The sequence below is a fragment of the Ochotona curzoniae genome, unplaced genomic scaffold, assembly GCF_017591425.1.
Source record: "Ochotona curzoniae isolate NIBS_2020 unplaced genomic scaffold, NIBS_Ocur_1.0 contig_1014, whole genome shotgun sequence".
Classification (NCBI taxonomy): Eukaryota; Metazoa; Chordata; class Mammalia; order Lagomorpha; family Ochotonidae; genus Ochotona; species Ochotona curzoniae.
The window spans coordinates 23,949,230-23,967,569 of NW_024464920.1; the positions used below are offsets into that span (position 1 = coordinate 23,949,230).

The following is an 18,340-nucleotide window of genomic DNA, read 5'->3' on the forward strand; positions in this document are numbered from 1 at the left end:
GAGAATAAAGAGCACATTGTCACTTATTATTTCTGCTGGCCCAGCGATGGCATGTGAGTCTCTGAAAGGCTCCAGCCCATCGGGGAGTTTCCCAGGGCCTCTGCACTGAAACTTCCTTTGTTTATATTCAAACCTGGATCCTGCATTACATCCCCGATTCCCTCCCCCCAACCTCTCAAGCAGTACAAATTAATTTTAGATAAAATCTAAGAGGGTTTCTTTCTTCTTCAAACGCATCCATTTCAAGAATACTTTAGCAAGGAGTTTAAAAACCTGGCAAGGTGGCTTCTCCCAGAAAATGGAAAAGAACTTGTTTCACTCTATCTTTTTGGGATACTTTAAAACAGCAATTTTTAACCTGGGCTAGTTGTTGGACCCAGCTTGGGAGCTGCTAATCCCAGGGACCCAGGGTGCACGTCAGGTCACTTATATTAAAACTGAAATTACTGGGATTGGCAAGTACTAGTTAAGGCTCTCCAGGTGCTTCCCACAAGCCACAGAGGCTGAGGACCCTGCTCCCTGGACTTTTCTGGAAGCACTCAAGACAGCTGATTGTCGAAGTAGAATGAGTTGTTTCCAAGTGACTATTCCTCTCTGGAAATTATTTTCCTTTTTTTTTCAGAACAGTTGCTTTTTCTCAAATTCTTCATTGACTCATAGGTCATACAGTAGTGTTATTTCTTCAAGAAGGTTCTCGATTTTCTTTTTTGTTTCTTCAGCGACACATTAGTCATTCAGTAGCATGTTATTTAACTTCATGGCATTGCGAATTTCTGTTTTCTTCCCATTGTTAATTTTGTTTTGTGGTTTTTCATTTATGGGGATGTATAGTAACTGTGTAATGGAGACTATCATATCCAGATGTGAGAATACAATGCAGTATGCATTAAAACGTACAGGTCAAAGATGGACTCCCAATGAAACTGTTGAATGTATCTTGACAATAGGATGCTGGACTCTCTGCTGTTGTCCATGCCCACAATGTCAAGATACACTTAAAAAGCACAATGATGGACTGATAACTGTTTGTGAAGGACTGTACTATTGTAACACTAGAGGAAATCAGTGTTTTGAAGGGGAGGGAACTTGCATGAGAGGGTGGGAAATCCCAGACCATATGGAACTGTGTCATAAAATAATTTTTAAAATGGAAAAAAATTAGATTGCCATTGACTTTGAAGTATGTTTCTCATGTTCTAATATGAACAATGATGAAACTTTGATTATTAAATTGAAACAAGCTTAATTGTTCGTTGGAGTGGCCTTATTTAGAATATGTGATACAGGCTATTTCTCTTAAAACCATGTGTACATGCTGTGTGTGTGTGTGTGTGTATGTACTTAGTCAAGGTGTTTATGTTTTCACAACTTATTTTTTCTGAGAATTTTGTTTAAAACAATTATTTTAAAGGCACCAGTAAAGAGAGAGAGAGCGAGCCAGAGAAAGATCTTCTACCTGGTGGATCACTCCCTAAATGACTGCAACATCTAGAACCAGGCTGCTTCAAAGCCTGGAGCCAAGAGCTTCTTCTAGATCTTCCCTGTAGGTACAGGAACCCAACTGTTTGGGCCATTGTCCTCTGTTTTCCTGGGTGCATTAGCAGGGAGTTGGATTGGAACTGGAACAGCTAGGAGCTGATTGAACTGGTATCCATATGGGATACTGGCGCCATAGGCAGCAGCTTTACCTGCTGTGCCACAGTGCCAAGTGCCTCACAAGACATTTTTTGAAATATCAGCAGTTTCAGCTGGGTAAAGAGAACACTTTCAGGAGTTGAATTATAGTAAGGACTGTGCTGAATTATGGATATTACTGTTTTTGCACATGTAGTTATGATCACAAAATACAAAATTTTCCATTGTGAAATTGTTTATTCCTTTTGAGTCTGATTTAATTGCCCTTAAAGTTTCTATTGGGATTTATGAGTGAAAATATTTTATAAAACATAAAGCACTAAGTAAAGTAAACTAAATTCTTTTTGTGAAGTTTGAAGTATTCACATTTTAGATTTTTCAAAGATTTATTTTTACTTGAAAGGTAGATTTATGGAGAGAAGGACAGACACAGAGAAAGCTTTTCTATAACTGGTTCACTCTCTGAATGGCAGCCACTGGTGGAGCTCATCTCATCTGAAGCTAGGAGCCTCCTCCAGGTCTCCCACAGGAGTGCACCCAGGGTTCTGGGCCATCTTCCATGCTTCCCTAGGCCACCACCAGCAAGCTGCATGGGAAGTGGAGCAGCAAGACTAGAACCATTGCCTGTATGGTATCCTGGCACTTGAAGGTAGTGGATTAAGCCATGGTACCAGCCTCACGTTTTCATATTTAAATCAATATGAAATAATTTGTTGTGGATAGCCAATACCAGTAGTCCATATATATATATTATTTTTTTATTGGGAGAAGGTGAGTTTCTGTTAGGGGTTACAAAATGGGTGGAGTGCAAAAGGTTAAAATCCTGGAATCAGTGATTTGATGAAGACTGTTTCATTAACAGCTTTCCAAGGTGATCTGCTGAGCCATTTGTCCCACATTCACTGATGATGGTGTGTGAGGTGTCACGTGCTGTTTTGGGTGCTAAGGATTTGATAACAATTGAATCCGTACAGCAAAAACAATGCAAACAGGAAGTCTTACCTGATGGAGTCTAGCCCCCTCCATTTGGAGAGATCCAGTCCAGGAAGGGAATGATGCTCTAGTGTAAATCAAGCAGAGAAGTGGGATAGCAAGTGTCAGGAGATACTTTCTCAGGGAGCTGGAATCAGCCTCACCAAGCAGGTGGCATTTAAGCAAAGGATTAAAGGAGGTGAGAGTAAAGCACACAAATGTCAGAGCCAGGGGATCTCTGGCGGCAGGAACAAGCAGTACAAGGACCTCAAGTGACTGTGTGCGGAAGCTTGCCAGATAAAATACAGGGTGCTCAGCTAGAGTGGATTCAGATAAGTAACAAGTCATTGCTAATATCGGTATTGGAACTATTTTTTATACTAAAACATTTGTATTTATACTAAAACATTTTAAAATATGTATTTTCAAATACAAACATATTTATGGTACGGTGCAAACGCTAACCTCCCATACTGGAGTACTTGTTTGAGCATTGGCTGCGCTACTTCTGTTCTAGCTCCCAGCTAGTGTGCGTGGGAACGAGGTAGAAGATGGCCCACGTGCTTAAGTGCTCGGGCTCCTGCCACTCACGCAGGAGACCTGGATGTGGTTCCAGGATCTGGGCTCTAACCTGGCCCAATTCCAGCCATTGTAGTCATTTGGGGTGAGCTGGGAGGTCAGGGGCGTGGGTTGATCTCTGTCACATTACCTTTGAAGTAAATAAAATACACCTAAAAATAAGTATAAGGCACTTTTTTTTTTTTAACTTATTTGAGAGAGAGTAAGCAAGCAAGAGAGACAGAAATAAAAAAGTCTCCCATTATCTGGTTTACTTCCCAAATGTCTTTGACGACTGAGATAGGACCAGGTCAAAGCTGCAAGCTAAGAACTTAATCCAGGTCTCCCACATGGGTGGTGGGGTCCCAGCTGCTGGAGCCATCACTTGGTCCTGTGTGCAGAGTAACAAGGAGCTGAAAGTGGGAGTGGATCTGGGATTCAAATCCAAGCACGACAATGTGGGATCTTCACTGCTGGGAAGCATTTCTACCCTGTTTCCTGTCTTTTTAGTTCCTAAGTCAGGCAACTCTTGGTAGGTTTATCAGTTTTGGAAAAGTGAATGGAGGCCTGTTGTGGATGGAGTGAGGAGTAAGGCAAGCGGAGATGGAGGAGGTGGGAGAGGTTCTGGGTGGGGGTCGGGGTGAAGGGAGAAGGCCCAATTAGACCTTTGTCGGAATTTAGCTTGGATTCTAGGCAAGGGTGGATATCGTTAAAGACCTTCAACAGAGAGGTGCTTTGCCTTTTTTTTTTTTTTTAAGTTTAGTTAATTAATTGTGAGAATGCCAGTGAGTAGAGATGGAGGAAGTAAGTAGTAGTGGGGGTCTGGGCACCTGCTGATGCTGAGCCAGCAGCTTCTGCTGATAGACTGGCTGTGGGGTGTCAGAGCCTGAGGAAGGATGGACCTGTCCCGAAAGGAAAGGATGAGGCGTCAGGTGCAGCCAAGGTGTTTTGGCGGGGAGCTTAGGGAAGGTCTTGAGTTCCTTTCTGGGTTAAGTTCCAGGTGTCTGGATATATCCTGGTGGAAGTGTCATGTTGGCAGGTTAATATGTCTTTCCAGATAGCAAAATCTGTAACTTTATTCTTTCACCCAAGTGGCAAAGAAATGAGTCATGCATGTGGCATGGTAGTTAAAATGTACCCCCTCATGTCTGAGAACCTGGGTTCCACTCCTCGCGGCAGCTCCCAAGTCCAGTGATGCACCACTGCAGCTCCTGAGAGGCCATGGGTAGGACTCAAGCACTTGGGTGCCTGCTACCTGTTGGAAGACCTACACGGAGTTCCCAGCTGCTTTGACTAGGCCAGTCCTGACTGTTGCAGGCACTGGGGAGTGAACCAGCAGATGGAAGGTGAGTCTTCCTATTCCTCTCTCTGCCTCTGAAATAAACAAACAGGGTGAGAAGGCTATTTGCAAGGTAATGATTTTCCTCCTGCTTCTTTGGACTTCACTGGGAAGTCTGACTGTCTTAGGAATCTGGCAGCCAGAGGCACCTGCCAAGGCTTGATGAACCCTCAAAGCCCAGCGCAGACAGGCCATAGCACTCTGAGATGGCGTGGGGAGGACCCGAATTATCTGTCACATCTCCATACTTCCAGCTGCCAAGAGTTAGTGGAGTCATTTTTTTCTTCTTTGCAAAGCTCTAGTTACTGATTTCTTTGAAAGACAGAGTGAGAAAGATCTTCCATCATTTGGTTCATTTCCCAAATGGCCACAGTGGCTGGAGCTGAGCTGGTCCCAAGCCAGGAGTCAGGAACTTCCTACAAGTCTGATGCAGGGGTCCGAGGCCTTGGGCCAGCTTCCACTACTTTCTCAAGCACATTAGCAGGGAGCTGGATCAGAAATGGAACAGCTAGAACCTGAACCAGCGCCATATGGAATCCTGATGCCACAGGCAGTGGCTTCTCCCAGGGCCAGTTTCACTTCTTGCCTCCGGCCTTCAGTTTTCATCACGTGGCCATTGTTGCCACTCAGCCTCCTAGCAGAGCAGCTGAGAAAAACTACGTGAGAACTCGGTCTTTGTTGTTACGTTCGCTGCCGTTCACAGGCACGGTTGGGTGAACGGTCACCTCATTGCTGTGATGCCAGGGAGGTGGCTGCTCAGGTTCCCTCAGCCACCAGCCCCTTGCTCTCCAAGGCCTCTGCTGGACTCCTGACTCTTTTCAGAGCTCCAGCGGCCAGGGGATGTTGTCATTTCGTCTCTCCCACCCACTAGAACTTGGCTCCTCCTCAAGGCGCTTTCGCATTTTCCCACAGTTTCCTTCCTGATTCTTTTTCTGTGGGCCTCTATGCTCCCTCCTCCCATGCTCTGTAGATTCTGTGAGAACTTGGCAATTTTCTCATTGCCTTGTTTTGTTTTTTATTCCCCTTGCCTTCTTCCTCCCCCCACTTGATTTCCTATGGCTTGTGATAGAGTGAGATTGGTTTTGCATTTTTGGTCTCTCGTTGGTAAGACTCAGAATGAAGGTTTGTTTTTTAACTTTCCTTGTGGGTTTCTCCGTTTCACTCAGAAAGCACTTATGCCTTTCCAATAGTGAAAATTAATTTGAGCAAATTTTGGTAATTCTCCATATACAAGTCTATCACTGCCAGTTAGAATATGATATATAATAATTGACATTAATATTGTCTTATGGGCATGGCACAGTGACCTAGCGGCTAAAGTGCTCACCTTGAATGCACTGGGATCCTGTATGGGAGCCAGTTCTAATCCCAGCAGCCCCATTTCCCACCCAACTCCCTGATTGTGGCTTGGGAAAACAGTCGAGAATGGCCCAGAACACTGGGACCCTGCACCCATGTGGGTGGAGAAAGCTCCTGGCTTCGGATGGGCTCAGCTCCGGCTGCTGCAGTCACTTGGGGAGTGAATCATCAGATGCAAGATCTTCTCTGTTTCTCCTCTTTCTGTACATCTGACTTTCCAATAAAAATAAATAAATCTTAAAGTAATTTTTCCAACTACTGCAATTCTCTTTTGAAATCTAAAAGTTGAGTTGACTTGGGAACATCCTATGTCTCTTCCCATTGTTAGAACCCAAATCCGCCTAAAGAAGCAATCTCTGAAGTGGTGATTTTTTTTAAAAAAAAATTTACATTTATTTTTATTGGAAAGGCGGGTTTACAGAGCAAGAGAGAGATTGATCCTCTGTCTGCTGATTCACACCTCAAATGACTGCAACGGCTGGAGCTGAGCTGATCCAAAGAGCCAGGAGGCTCTTCTGGGTCTCCCACATGGGTGCAGGGTTCCAAAGCCCTGGGCTGTCCTCCACTGCCCTCCCAGGCTGTAAGCAGGGAGCTGAAGTTCCTGAATCCTGGCTCCTGGATGGGAAGTTGAGTAGCTGGGATATAAAGTGGTGCCAATATAGGATGCCAGTATTGGCATGCAGAGGATTAGCCAATTGAGCCATTGTGCTGGCCCAAGATGTTGAATTTTGAAAAACAGTTTTGAATAAAATGAGGTGCTAATCAGAAGCCACCTGTTCTCTATATCCACAATAGACTACATAACTACTCAGTGGCAAGGAATAGGGAATGTGTGTTTATTAAGAACAGTCTAATTCTGCAGTGATTGCCTTATCCTAATGCAATGCCAGATGCTCAATACATTGTTGATAGGTTAGTTCAGGTTAAAAATGGTGGCAGAATCTGAGAGTGATTTGTTTTGTCTTTCCTGTTGTTTCCAGCAGAAGGTCAGAAGATTAATTCCAAATGAGAAGCTGAACTCAATCGGCCCCTTTCAGTGTGTGCTTGATGAGGTGTTTCTGATGGAGCTTTTATTGGTCAAGCTTGAAAGATCGCCTTTCCTCAAAGGTCAAATTCCCCATTATCAAGGAATAGGGAGATCAGGCTCGAAATTCTGAGGACTCTGCTGCTATCTTTCCTTCTTCCTGGCTCATCTCTTACACGTTAGGGGGAAATATACAAGATTTACAAATGACAGGTGAGGTGTTCATGTAGAAATAAGACTTTGTAATGTTTCCCCTCTACTGCCTACTGTGATTACACTCATCCCCTGATAGCCTTGAAGACTGGCTCTGGGACTCGTCCTCCCCCAAAAGGATGCCAACATCTGAGAGGGCTCAAATCCCTTATATAAAAAGGAGTAGTGTTTGCATACATATCCCGCTGTATGTTTTAAACAATCTACATTAGTTAAAATATGTAAAAATGTAAACAATATATTAATCATTATTTTGCTGTATTGCTTAAGGAGAAAAGTCTGTACTTGCTCATTACAGACAGACTTTTCTTTTGAATATTTGTGAACTGTAGGTGAAATCTGGAGATGAACACCTTGGACTTAAATCCTAGCTCCTTCACATACTGCCTTGATTTGGGCAGTTCATCCGTTCTTGCTCACTGTAGATTCCCATTTGTAATTTGGAGATGAAAACACAACCTACCCAAAATGGCTCTTGTGGAGGTGAAAAAGATTAATGACTCAAAATTTAACAGCGTACCTGGCATCTCCTAAGTACGGTGTGGATGATAGTTTAAAATCTCTCTCTATTTTTGTGTTAGGTTGCCAGTTCATTAGCTGAAATGCTGATAGGAATGGGGATGGAAGTTCTTGAGGGAGTGGAAAGATAGTTCTGGTACTCCCTAATGCTAATTGTGTGTAATTCATTGAACCGTGCAGAGGATCGTGCTGTGATTCTGCGCTATAGGAGGGGAGGAAATCATTTCCATTTCCATCAGTAAATGCTGAGGGCAGAAGTAAGTAGGGTGTGGACCGATAAATGCTGTCTGTGTGCCTGCTGATGATTAATGTCCTTTCTCTAATTTAATAAAGAAGAATGATGTAGGAGTGGGTACCAAGCGAGACTGTGAAAGTGCCCTGATTGGGAAGTGGGAGCGGAAGAGACAGGAGAGGTTCTAAAGTCACCTTAATTTTTATTTTTTAGCTAACACCAGAGTACTATCCAGCATCTGATGTCCTCTCAGCCTGAGTTACAAAAGGGAAGTCTGAATTAAATTGTGGCATATTCCACTTTCTTAAATGGACAGGACAGGAATTTTCAGCCCAGTTTATTTGGCCTGTTGTTTGAGTTAGGGTGTGTTCTTTTCGGATAAGGTATTTAGGAAAATGTACTATCATTTGTAGAGTTATAAGGATGCAGAAATTACATTGAAAACTCATTTTGAGATAAGGGAGATGATTTTGAACTCTGAAACCCAGCAGCAGTTGCCTAATTTTCTTGCCACTGAAGTGTGAGCAGAGAAGCAGTCGGTGATGTACACAGTTAGTGGTTTTACTTCTTGTCCTTTGTAAGTATTTGTTTACTATTCAGCACATGCTTTGGATGGGTTATATTTGGTTTTCAGATTAGTATAGAGAAGGAATTTTGATTCTGTTTAAGGCTGAAATCTGGAGTGGACATTTGGCCCAGCAGGTAAGAGGCCAGTCGGGTTCCCTGCACCACACATCAGAGTGCTTGGGTTTGACTCTGGGTTCTGGCTCCTGATTTTGTTCTCTTGACAATGTGGACCCCAAGAACCAGTGGTGATGTCTCAACTATTTGAGTCTCTGCCTCCCATGTTAGAGACCCTGAATGAGTTCCAACTGTCAGCTTTAGGGCTCCACAGCTCCATGGGCTTTTGGGGATGAAACCTGAAGATATGAGAGCTTTCTATTGGTTTTCTTACCTCTCATTAAAAAACAAAACAAAACAAAACAAACAACAACAATAAAAAAAACAAGAACTGGTGATTACATTCTGGATAGAGATAATTCTCCAGATTGCATTAGTGCCCTGGACTAGTTGTTGTAAGTGCACTGCCTTTTCAGAATCCTCAAATGCGAGTAGCTCTACTCAACCCATTCTGCGTTTCATCCTGACATTATTTTGGTCTACTTCCTCGAAGCAAGCCAAGCAAATTCTCCAAATGCCAGCTTTGCACTGGAGACTCAAAAGTCATTGTTCTGCTCCTTACAGCTCCCATAGGCCCCCTGACCCCAGGTCATGTTCAAGGAACTGAGACTACTGCATAACACAACATATCAGTGGGCACTGGCAAATTGTACTCTTCCAAGTTTTTGTGTCATAAAATCAATGTTTGTCCCATGTTTTGCAATCCCAGAGTACGTTCTTGTGCACTGCCTTGCCTCCTGCCAATGGCCTTGCATCACTCTGTGCTCCTTGTTTGACTGCCCTGTCTCCAGCTCTGTTGAGACTGTCTGTGGGTGGTTTCCCTGAGCAGCGATGACAAGGGCAAAGGTTAGAAGCTTCCATGATTCATTTCCTCTTTGCTGCACGCAGTGGATGTTTTCCTGGGTGAGTCACTCCAAATGCCAAACACAGGAGGAATTTTCTCCACACAGGAACTCTGCTATGCCCTGAACTGGAGAACTGAGTTTGTTATAACTCTTAGCAAGTTTGCTACTTTTTCTGATGATTTCAAAAGCCCATCTTTTCATGGTGCCTGATGACTCAGATTCATGGGCTTTTTCTTGGAAAATATTCTTGTATCTTATGGCGCCTCAGAATTCAGGTTCTAGGATAATTAGACTTAAAAACATGAGGCAGGCGTTTGGCACAACGGTCAAGATGTCGCCTGAAAATCCAATGGAGTCTACAGAAGACATCTGGTACCATAGCAGAGTAAGGAGGCCAGAACAAATTGGTCAACTCCCCCAGGCAAGTGTTGACAGCAAATATCTGGGTGAATGGACACTCTAAGCTGGACTATATCAGCCAATGGACCTTGGTAGGATTTCCTCATCTTTGGATTGGCGAGTTCAGCAGCATTTCAGAACTACAGGCACCACTTGAGTAGTACTCTCAGAACATGCTCCACATTGGGATGCTCCCTGGGATGACACTGGGTGGCCGTACCCCACCCTCGGATGCTGAGATGTTTGGGAGACTGGGTGTGGCTTCTCCCCTTAACTTTTCCACAGGAAGAAGGAAAAGAAAGTGTGGAAAGAAGGTCTCACCAACTTTCCCCCAGTCCTTAAGCCTTCTCACCCTAACCAAGTGTGTAGACATAAAAAAAGCCATGTCTCCTGGAGTGCTGGTGTCCTCCACTAATGCCTGGGTTTGAGCTCTGCTTCCATCTCCTGATTCCAGCTTCCTGGGAAGGAGCAGGTGTTTATTCCAGTACTTAGATCCCTGCTATCTACGTGAGAGGCTCAGATTGAGCTCCCAGCTTCCAGCTTTGGCCTGGCCTAGCCCAGGGTGTGCGGGAGTAAGCCAGCAGATATAGCTCCCTCTTTCTGCTTTTTCAAGTATAGTAAATTGGAAATAAAAACCCCAAAATAGATACTCCAGATGTATTCCTCGCATGTCCTCTGTGAGCAGTATTAACAACTGTCCACATAGGGTTACCCCAAAACCAACCCTTTTCTTTTCCTCTCCCAAATAGCGGTGTCTGGTGGGAGCATGGGATTGAGCCAGGGAGATAACAGTTACATAGGGAGCTCTAAAATTTGCAGCACAGTGTAATTGCCTCAGTGAGGGTGGGCTATTTTCATTTTTTGAAACCTTTACAATTATAACATAGAATATACAAACACAAATGTGCGGTGTAATTACAGGGAGGACACCCTCCATCCAGAAATGGAACTTGGCCAGCCCCTCCCTGGTTTACCTTGTCTCCCACGGCCCTTTCCTTCACCTCTGGAGGCAGTCACTGTGCTGGCTCTGTGGTAGTCATCTCCTTGCTTTTCTTACCACCCATGTTTGCAAGGTTATTGTTCTTAAGGCAATGTTACTTTTGACTTCTGCCAATGACACAATGTAATTCATTTGCCCTAAGTAATGGTTACAGATGACATTGAGCCAGAATCTGTGTGTGGGAGTCTGTGTGTGTACATACTGTTCTCATGTTGCACCCAAATCCCTTACAGCCACTTATCCCTATTGATAGCATCATTAACTAATAATATTCATAAGACACATGTTTAAAATAATAACAGTTGGGGTGTGTGTTGTAGTACAGTGGATTATGCTGCCCCTTGGGATGCCTGCCTGCCATATCAGAGTGCCTATTTCAAGCCTGGCTACTCCACTTTTGATCCAACCTCTTCCTCATACATCGTGGGAAGCAGTGGATAATGGTTCAGATATCTGGATCCTGCTACACATGTGGGAGTCCCAGGTGAATTTCCAGGTTCCCAGGTTTGGCCTGGACCGACTTTGTTGTGAGCACTTAAGTAGTGATTTAGTAGACAGATCCGCACACCCTTTCTCACCCCAATGTGTATCTGTTTGTCTTTCTCTCTGTATCTCTCTGTCTTTCAAATAAATACAAATAGTAACACCATAATGAGAGTGAGAGTGAAGAGGTGTAATTAGTACAGGACATTTAGTGGGCTCTCTTAGGGCTGGGACTCCCTGAGCTATAAACAGAGTTATGTAATTCATGCTGGGAAATGGGAAAGCTCCCTCCTAGAAGACCTCCTTGTAATTTCCTCAGAAGTAGCACAGCAAACAGTAAAGTCTGCAACACTTGCACATGAAAAGAATCCATTTATTGGTCCTGGAGTTCCCCCTCAGCTTTCTGCTTAGAAAACATCGATGCAATTTGAATATTTTCATCATTGATGCTCACTCCAAGGATTTTTTGATCTTCTTTGGTCTGACATTCTCTTCTGAGCTAGAAAAAAAAAATAGGAGGGAATGAAACAGAAAAACATGATTCTTACTCATTTTCACATCTGTGCCTTCTTTTTCTGTCGACTCAAGCATACTTTTGGAGGAAAGGAAGAGAAATCGTGTTTGTGCCAGGCATTTTTGCATCCACTATCTTGTTAGGTACAACACTTGTTAGGTACAACACTGTGGGAATTTAAGAGCCTTTAAGTAATTGTCAAGAATCGCATCATCAGAAATGGGCATAGCCAGGAAGCAAAAATCTGTCCCAAGCCAAATGCGTCCAAGTTTCCTTTCATTTCGTTTAGCTGAGGACCTGGGACTTCCCTTGTCAGCTATTAAATGTTTCCCTTTTACCCAAAAATTCTTTTGTTCATCTTCATTTCTTTGAAAGGGGAACAGACACACACATACCAATACAAACACACATACAGAGATGGATTGATTTTTCTATCTGCTGTTTAATTTTCCAGAAGCCTGAAACAGCTGGGCAGAACCCAGGAACTTGATCTGAATCTCCCACATGGCTGGCAGGGACCCAACTATCTGAGCTATAGCCTTCTGCCTCCCAGGGTGCACATTAACAGGAATCAGAAGCAGAGGTGGGCATCCCCAAATGGTTGCCCAACCTGTGCTAAGACTATCCCTACAACCACCTTTTAAAAACAGAGATCCCATGTCCTTTTTGCCTTTAGTTTAATTTTTCAAATGTGTAATACTTGTATATGTGGGATGCCTTGTAATATACTTATAATATACTACGTGTATGTAGTATAAGTTGATCAAATCAGACAATCAGCATTTCCTTTTCTCTGTTTGGAGCCTCACTCTTTTCCAATTCTGAGTACAACATATAATACATTATTCTGAATCATTATTGCATTGAAGAGAAGGGAAATTAGGCTTATCAAATTTGTGTCACACTTTTTTGAAGCCACTATTAAATAAAACACCATGGAATAATTATTTTTTATTTAAATGTATTTAATCATTTTTTTGACAGGGAGAGGAGAGACCATATAGAGATCTTCCCTCTTCCATCTGCTGGTTCACTCCCCAACTACTCGACACAGCAAGACCAAAGCCAGGACCTCAGTCCAGTTCTTTCACATGTGTAGTGGGGACCTGAATACTTGAGCTATTAGCTCTACCTTGCAGGGTGTGCCTTGGGCCCCTGCATCTATGCATGGATGAAGCTCTTGGCTCCAGTCCTGCCTCTGGCTATTGGTGTGAACCAGAAGATGAAAGCTCTCTTGTCTCTTGCCCTCTCTGTAACTGTGGCTTTTGAATAAAAAAATCTACACCCCCCCCCCAAAAACAAAACAAAAAGATCCCCTAAAAAGCAGAGTGATAGGAGAGAGAGATTTTCTATCTGCTAGTTTTACCCAAAACAGCCTCACCAACCAGGTGTGGCTCGGGCCGAAGCCAGGAGCCAGCAACTCCAGCCTTTGTCTCCTGGGTACATGCAGAGGCCAAATATTTGAACCACCTTCTCTTCCTCCATCTTTTTTAAAGATTTATTTTTACTGGCAAGGCACATATACAGAGAGAATTTGTCCATCTTCTTGCTTACGTAGGCGTGTCAGCAGGAAGCTGGATTGGCCTCCCCCTTTGGGATGTGATGCTGGGGTCACATGGGGAGGCTCCACGTGCTGTGCCACAGTGCCTGCTTTGAAGGGCGTTTTTTCCAGGGGAACAAATGGGGAGAGAGAGCAGATCCTCCTTTATAGTCTCTAGGACTACTCCTTCCAATCTCTGAAATAGGAAGAACAATTTTCTCTCCAATCCAGGCTCTGCTTCACAAATCCTCCAAGGACATCATATTACTGTTACATTCTTGTGAGAAATTCTTCCTCTTTTGTCACAGCTGTGGTCATTGATGAGTTCATTCATGGAGCATTTAATTAACCAATATTTTTTGGGCTCCTACTAAGTGTTGGGCTCCTAGATGCTGATTGTATGAAGCAATGTGCATGAATAATACAGCTTATTTCCTTTTAAAAGTTTTTCCTTTTGGGGTAGGCATTTGGTTCAAATGCCGGTTAGGATGCCCACATATCTGCCCAACTGCATTCCTGATTCCAGTTTCCTGCTGATGAGGTCTCTGGGAGTAGTGGTGATAACTCCAGCTGTTGGGCTCCTGCCAACCCCATGGAGTGCTAGATTAAATTATTGGACCTTGGCTTCAGCCCCAGTAAGTTGCTGTTCCAGGCAGATGGGAGTGAATCTTAGACTTGATGTCTGTTTTTCTGTGTGTTTCAAATTAGAAAAAGCTTTCAGGGCTGAATTGTGGATTAGTGAGTTTTAGCTGATGTTACTTTGAATTCTGACACCTCCAATTTTAAAAAGATTTATTTAAAAGGCAGAGTTACAGAGAGGGAAAGAGACATATAGATGAGACAGAGAAAGAGAGAGAGAGAGATTGATCTTCTAGCCACTGATTCACTCCTCAATGGGTGCATCAGCTGGGCTGGGCCAGACCAAAGCCAGGATCCAGGAACTTCTTGCATGTGCGCCATGTAGTTACAGGAACCCAAGAGCTTGGACCATCTTCCACTGCTTTCAGAGGCACATTAGAAGGGAGTGATTCAGAAATGGAGCAGCTAGGACTCTAACCAGTGTCCATGTTGGATGCCGGCAAGGCAGGCAGAGGCTTACCTGCTATGCCCTGGTGCTAGACCCTAAAATCTCCTCATAAAGTCCATGCTTCATTCCAACATCACCATACTAGGGACCAACTTATTTTTAAAAATCTAATTGACTTATTTGAGAGAGAGTCATAAGAGATAAAAGTCCCATCTGCATGGTTACTCCCCCGATGCTTCCAAAAACTGTGGCAGGGCCAGGATGAAGCAGAGTCAGGAACACAGTCTGGATCTCTACTTGAGTGCAGGCACTCAACCACCTGTGCTATCTATTACCGGCTGCTTTCTGGGATACACATCAGTAACAAACCAGAGAGTCAAACCCAGGCACTCGATAGCAGATGCAGGACAACACTAGGTTAATGTAACCAGAAATACGATAGAATCTTTCAGGCCCTCTGGCAAGATAGATTGGATGAACCATTTGCTTCTGTGGAAATATGCTTTAAAAAAAAATCAAAGAATAATCTAATCATGTGAATTCATCAGGCGAACACAAACTGAGCAGCAGCCTACAAAATATCACTTATCTTCAAAAGTATTGGTGCCTGTGAGAATCAAGGAGAGACTAAGGAACTATCACAATTTAGGGAAACTCAAGAGGAAGTGACACCAAAACACAGTATGGAATCCTGGAAAAGATACTAGTGGAAAAACTGGTGAAAATTGTTTAAGTAAGGCTCCAAGTAAGCGTGATGTTGTACCAATGTTAATTTCTTACTTTTGATAATTATACTGATTATGCAAGGTGCTATGCATAGGGAAAGCTGGCTAAATGACCTATAAAAACTAAACTTATTTCTGTAAACTTTTGGCTTAAAATTACATATAAAATTGCAAATACTTAAAAAGGAATTCTTTTTCCTGACCATAACTTCCAAAATATCTCCCCTTTATTTTAAGTAAGCATCATGCTTTTCCCAGCCAAGTGTGATAGATACAATTATGAGAGCAGAACTTGCTCTCTTGTTGGTAAAGAGGAGCATAAAAACATCATGACAAAGTCGTTATTTTGATGTATAATCAAATCACAAGACTTTAAAGCTTTATACATTTGAGATTAAATAAAGGTAGTGAAATCAAACTGTATCCAGGTGTGGGAAAGTCGAAGCCTAAGTATTGCGTCTTCTTTCGTATTTGCCACAGCTCATCTCTCAGATGGTTTTAGGATCTGGCAAGGGATCCCTGGAAGTCTGGAATTACTTAGACCTGGAGAATTGTTTACCAATGTGGTGTGACCACCAAGGCTGGCAAAAGGACCCTCCATCCAAATCCTCTTCCTTTTCCCCCTGCTTCTGTGTCTGGTACCGCGTTAGTGTCTAAAGGGGCAGAGAAAAACCAGCACAATCACTGCCTTCGAGGAACTCCTGACTGAGTTTGACTGAGGGACCTATGTATGGTTCAGGGATGGGGAACGGACAAGTAAGGACAAGATAGGAAACGTTGCAGTTGAAGTGAAAATAGACCTTCACCATTTCCATATGCTGGGAGATCAGTATGTTTTGCTCAGGTGTAATGTCTCTTGGACTTCAACATTGCACTTCTTGTTTTTTTGTGAAGAGAGGATCTTTCCTCTTCCATGGTGAGGTTATGGTTAAGAAGGGAAGAATGAAATTCAAGAGAGCTTTTTGCTCTGCATAGTAAATTAGTGGGGACTGGGGACTGTTACCTGATGTCCCAAAGGATACTGGAGCAAATAGGAGCCTGGATGCTGTGCTACCTTGCAGGAGTCTCCTGCAGTGTGATCCAAATTTGACCAAGAAAGCAGGATTTTTGAAGGGATGGGTGGATGGATACTTGGCCACACAAGGAAGTGAACAGTATAGCAGAATGCAGTCTGACCATGTGCTGATTGTAATGGGACCACTGAAATTTGTCTGAGGAGGTAAGGGTTGAAGGTATGACAGCTTCCCATAGTACACTATCACGTCAAATTAATTTTAATTTTTTAATCATGAAAATTTTAATAAGAATCCCACAATATTTATTGCCTTCTAGTAATAACAAAAAGGTAACCAAAACATTACAAACATGTGTTGTAGAACTATAGTCCCAATAAAAGGACACACAAAAAATCAAACGGAGAAACACTGTACTGGGTTCTCAATAATTCCTCACCTCCTTGATCATTTCTAGCTGGAGACACTTTGTAACAAAGTAATATTACCTCCTTTTAGCATGATCCCACCCAGTTGTTTCCTTTACTTCATTTTAGAATGAATTTCTTCTGCATCATCTAGTACAGGTTGATTGATGTATTCATCAAAACCAATGCCGCAGCCCTCTATCTGCATGTTCACTTGTTCATACAGCCATACCTGAATGCAAGATCTGGTTTGCAGGTATCAGATGGGCTGCACCATCACCTTCTGCACTTTCTGGCCCTGGCCCGCCATAGCAGAATCTCACAAAAGACCACATCAGACACACATAGCTCCCGTGCAAGCAATGTCAAGTTAATTTAAAAACATGAGTTAGGGGTTCATCAAATGTCTGAAGAGAAAAGAACTGTCCAGAGGAAAGATTCATGTGTCAATATACAACCCTTTCCAACTCTGCCATTCCCCTTTTGACTTTGTTCTGTGAGTGGGACTGTGTACCTGTATAACCGTGAAGGAATTTCCTGGAAGAGTGCTATGATCTGGTTGAAGCAATTTCACAGGAATATGGTAGATGAGTTTTATTAAATGAAGAGAAAAGTCTAAGGCTTTTACCCTTGGGAGATCAAGTTCTCCACCCTTATTGTGCGTTGGAATGGTGGTCTTGCCTAGCCAGGGGGCTCTGAAGAATAGTTGTGTGTGAGAAGCAAATTTAGAGAGGAAAAATAGCAAATCAGTGTCCCAAAATAAACATTCTATCTTAAGCCTTGCTGACTTCAACAACAATGGCTTTCTCCTGTTTTAGCTGGGAGATGCCTCATAATTTAACCTTTTCAAGCTATCATCATGTTTGAAATGAGCAACATGAAGGACAAAAAAATATACGACAACAATAATAAAATGACTGATAGTTATTGAGAGTTGATTTAAAACATGCTGCTAACTAAATAGGTCTATCTTTAGCATCTTCATTTTGCAGAGAAAGGATCAGAAAAAATGGATAAAGGATCTTACCTTTGGCCACAGAACAAATTAGGGACATTCTAGATGCCTGTTGAGCTCTCAAACACCAGCCAGGCTGCCTCTTGGCTACTGAATATTCAAAGCAAAGTCTAGGCAGCCTCTCAGTGGTGGGTGAAAACTAGATGTGTGCTGTGAGTTTCATTTCCTGCTATTTTGGGGGAAACAGTTCTTGATTGTGTTGGTCTGTTCTATGTAGTAGCACTAGCATGTCATCTTCCCTAATTGCCGGATACTTCTTGGTCACAGTGACCTCCTTAAGCCTCTACCCACGCCTGTTTCTCAAGACCCTTTAGGAGTGTGCTTTTGTGTAGGAATGATGGTAGGTTCCTCACGATGGAGCCAATCAAACTGGAAATCTGACCAAGGGCAAGGGCTTGGGATAACCTAGAGACTCTGGGCAAGTTTTTCAAGTTCTCCAAGTCTCTGGTTTCCTCATTAGGATAATTAAATTGGTTCTTTAGATTCCATAAGATTTTGGCAAGGAGCTAATAGGTTTCTTTTACTTTAACAGTGCTTCAAAATAGTCAAAATAGACTTCTATGCCAGTTACAGAGAATAGTAAGAATGAGCTGCCCACAAAGAACTTAGCACCTAACAATGTGAGCAGGACCAACCAATGACCTTCACAAGGACAGGTGTGGTGGTCTAGCAGGTTGAACTGCACTTTGAGACCCTCACAACTCATGCTGGAGTGATAGTTTGAGTTCCAGTGACTACTCTATTTCCGATCCTGTTCCCTGCTTCCTGGGAAGGCAGTGGGTGGTGACTCGTGTGCTTGGGTGCCTGCTACCCATTGCCAGGCTTCCTGAGAAGGGAAGG

The 18,340-nt window shown here is 43.0% G+C and overlaps 1 pseudogene; it reads right to left on the reverse strand.

The window, feature by feature from the left end:
• Positions 1-16,524: 16,524 nt before the first annotated feature.
• On the reverse strand, positions 16,525-16,795 carry LOC121154989 (annotated as a pseudogene).
• Positions 16,796-18,340: the final 1,545 nt, after the last annotated feature.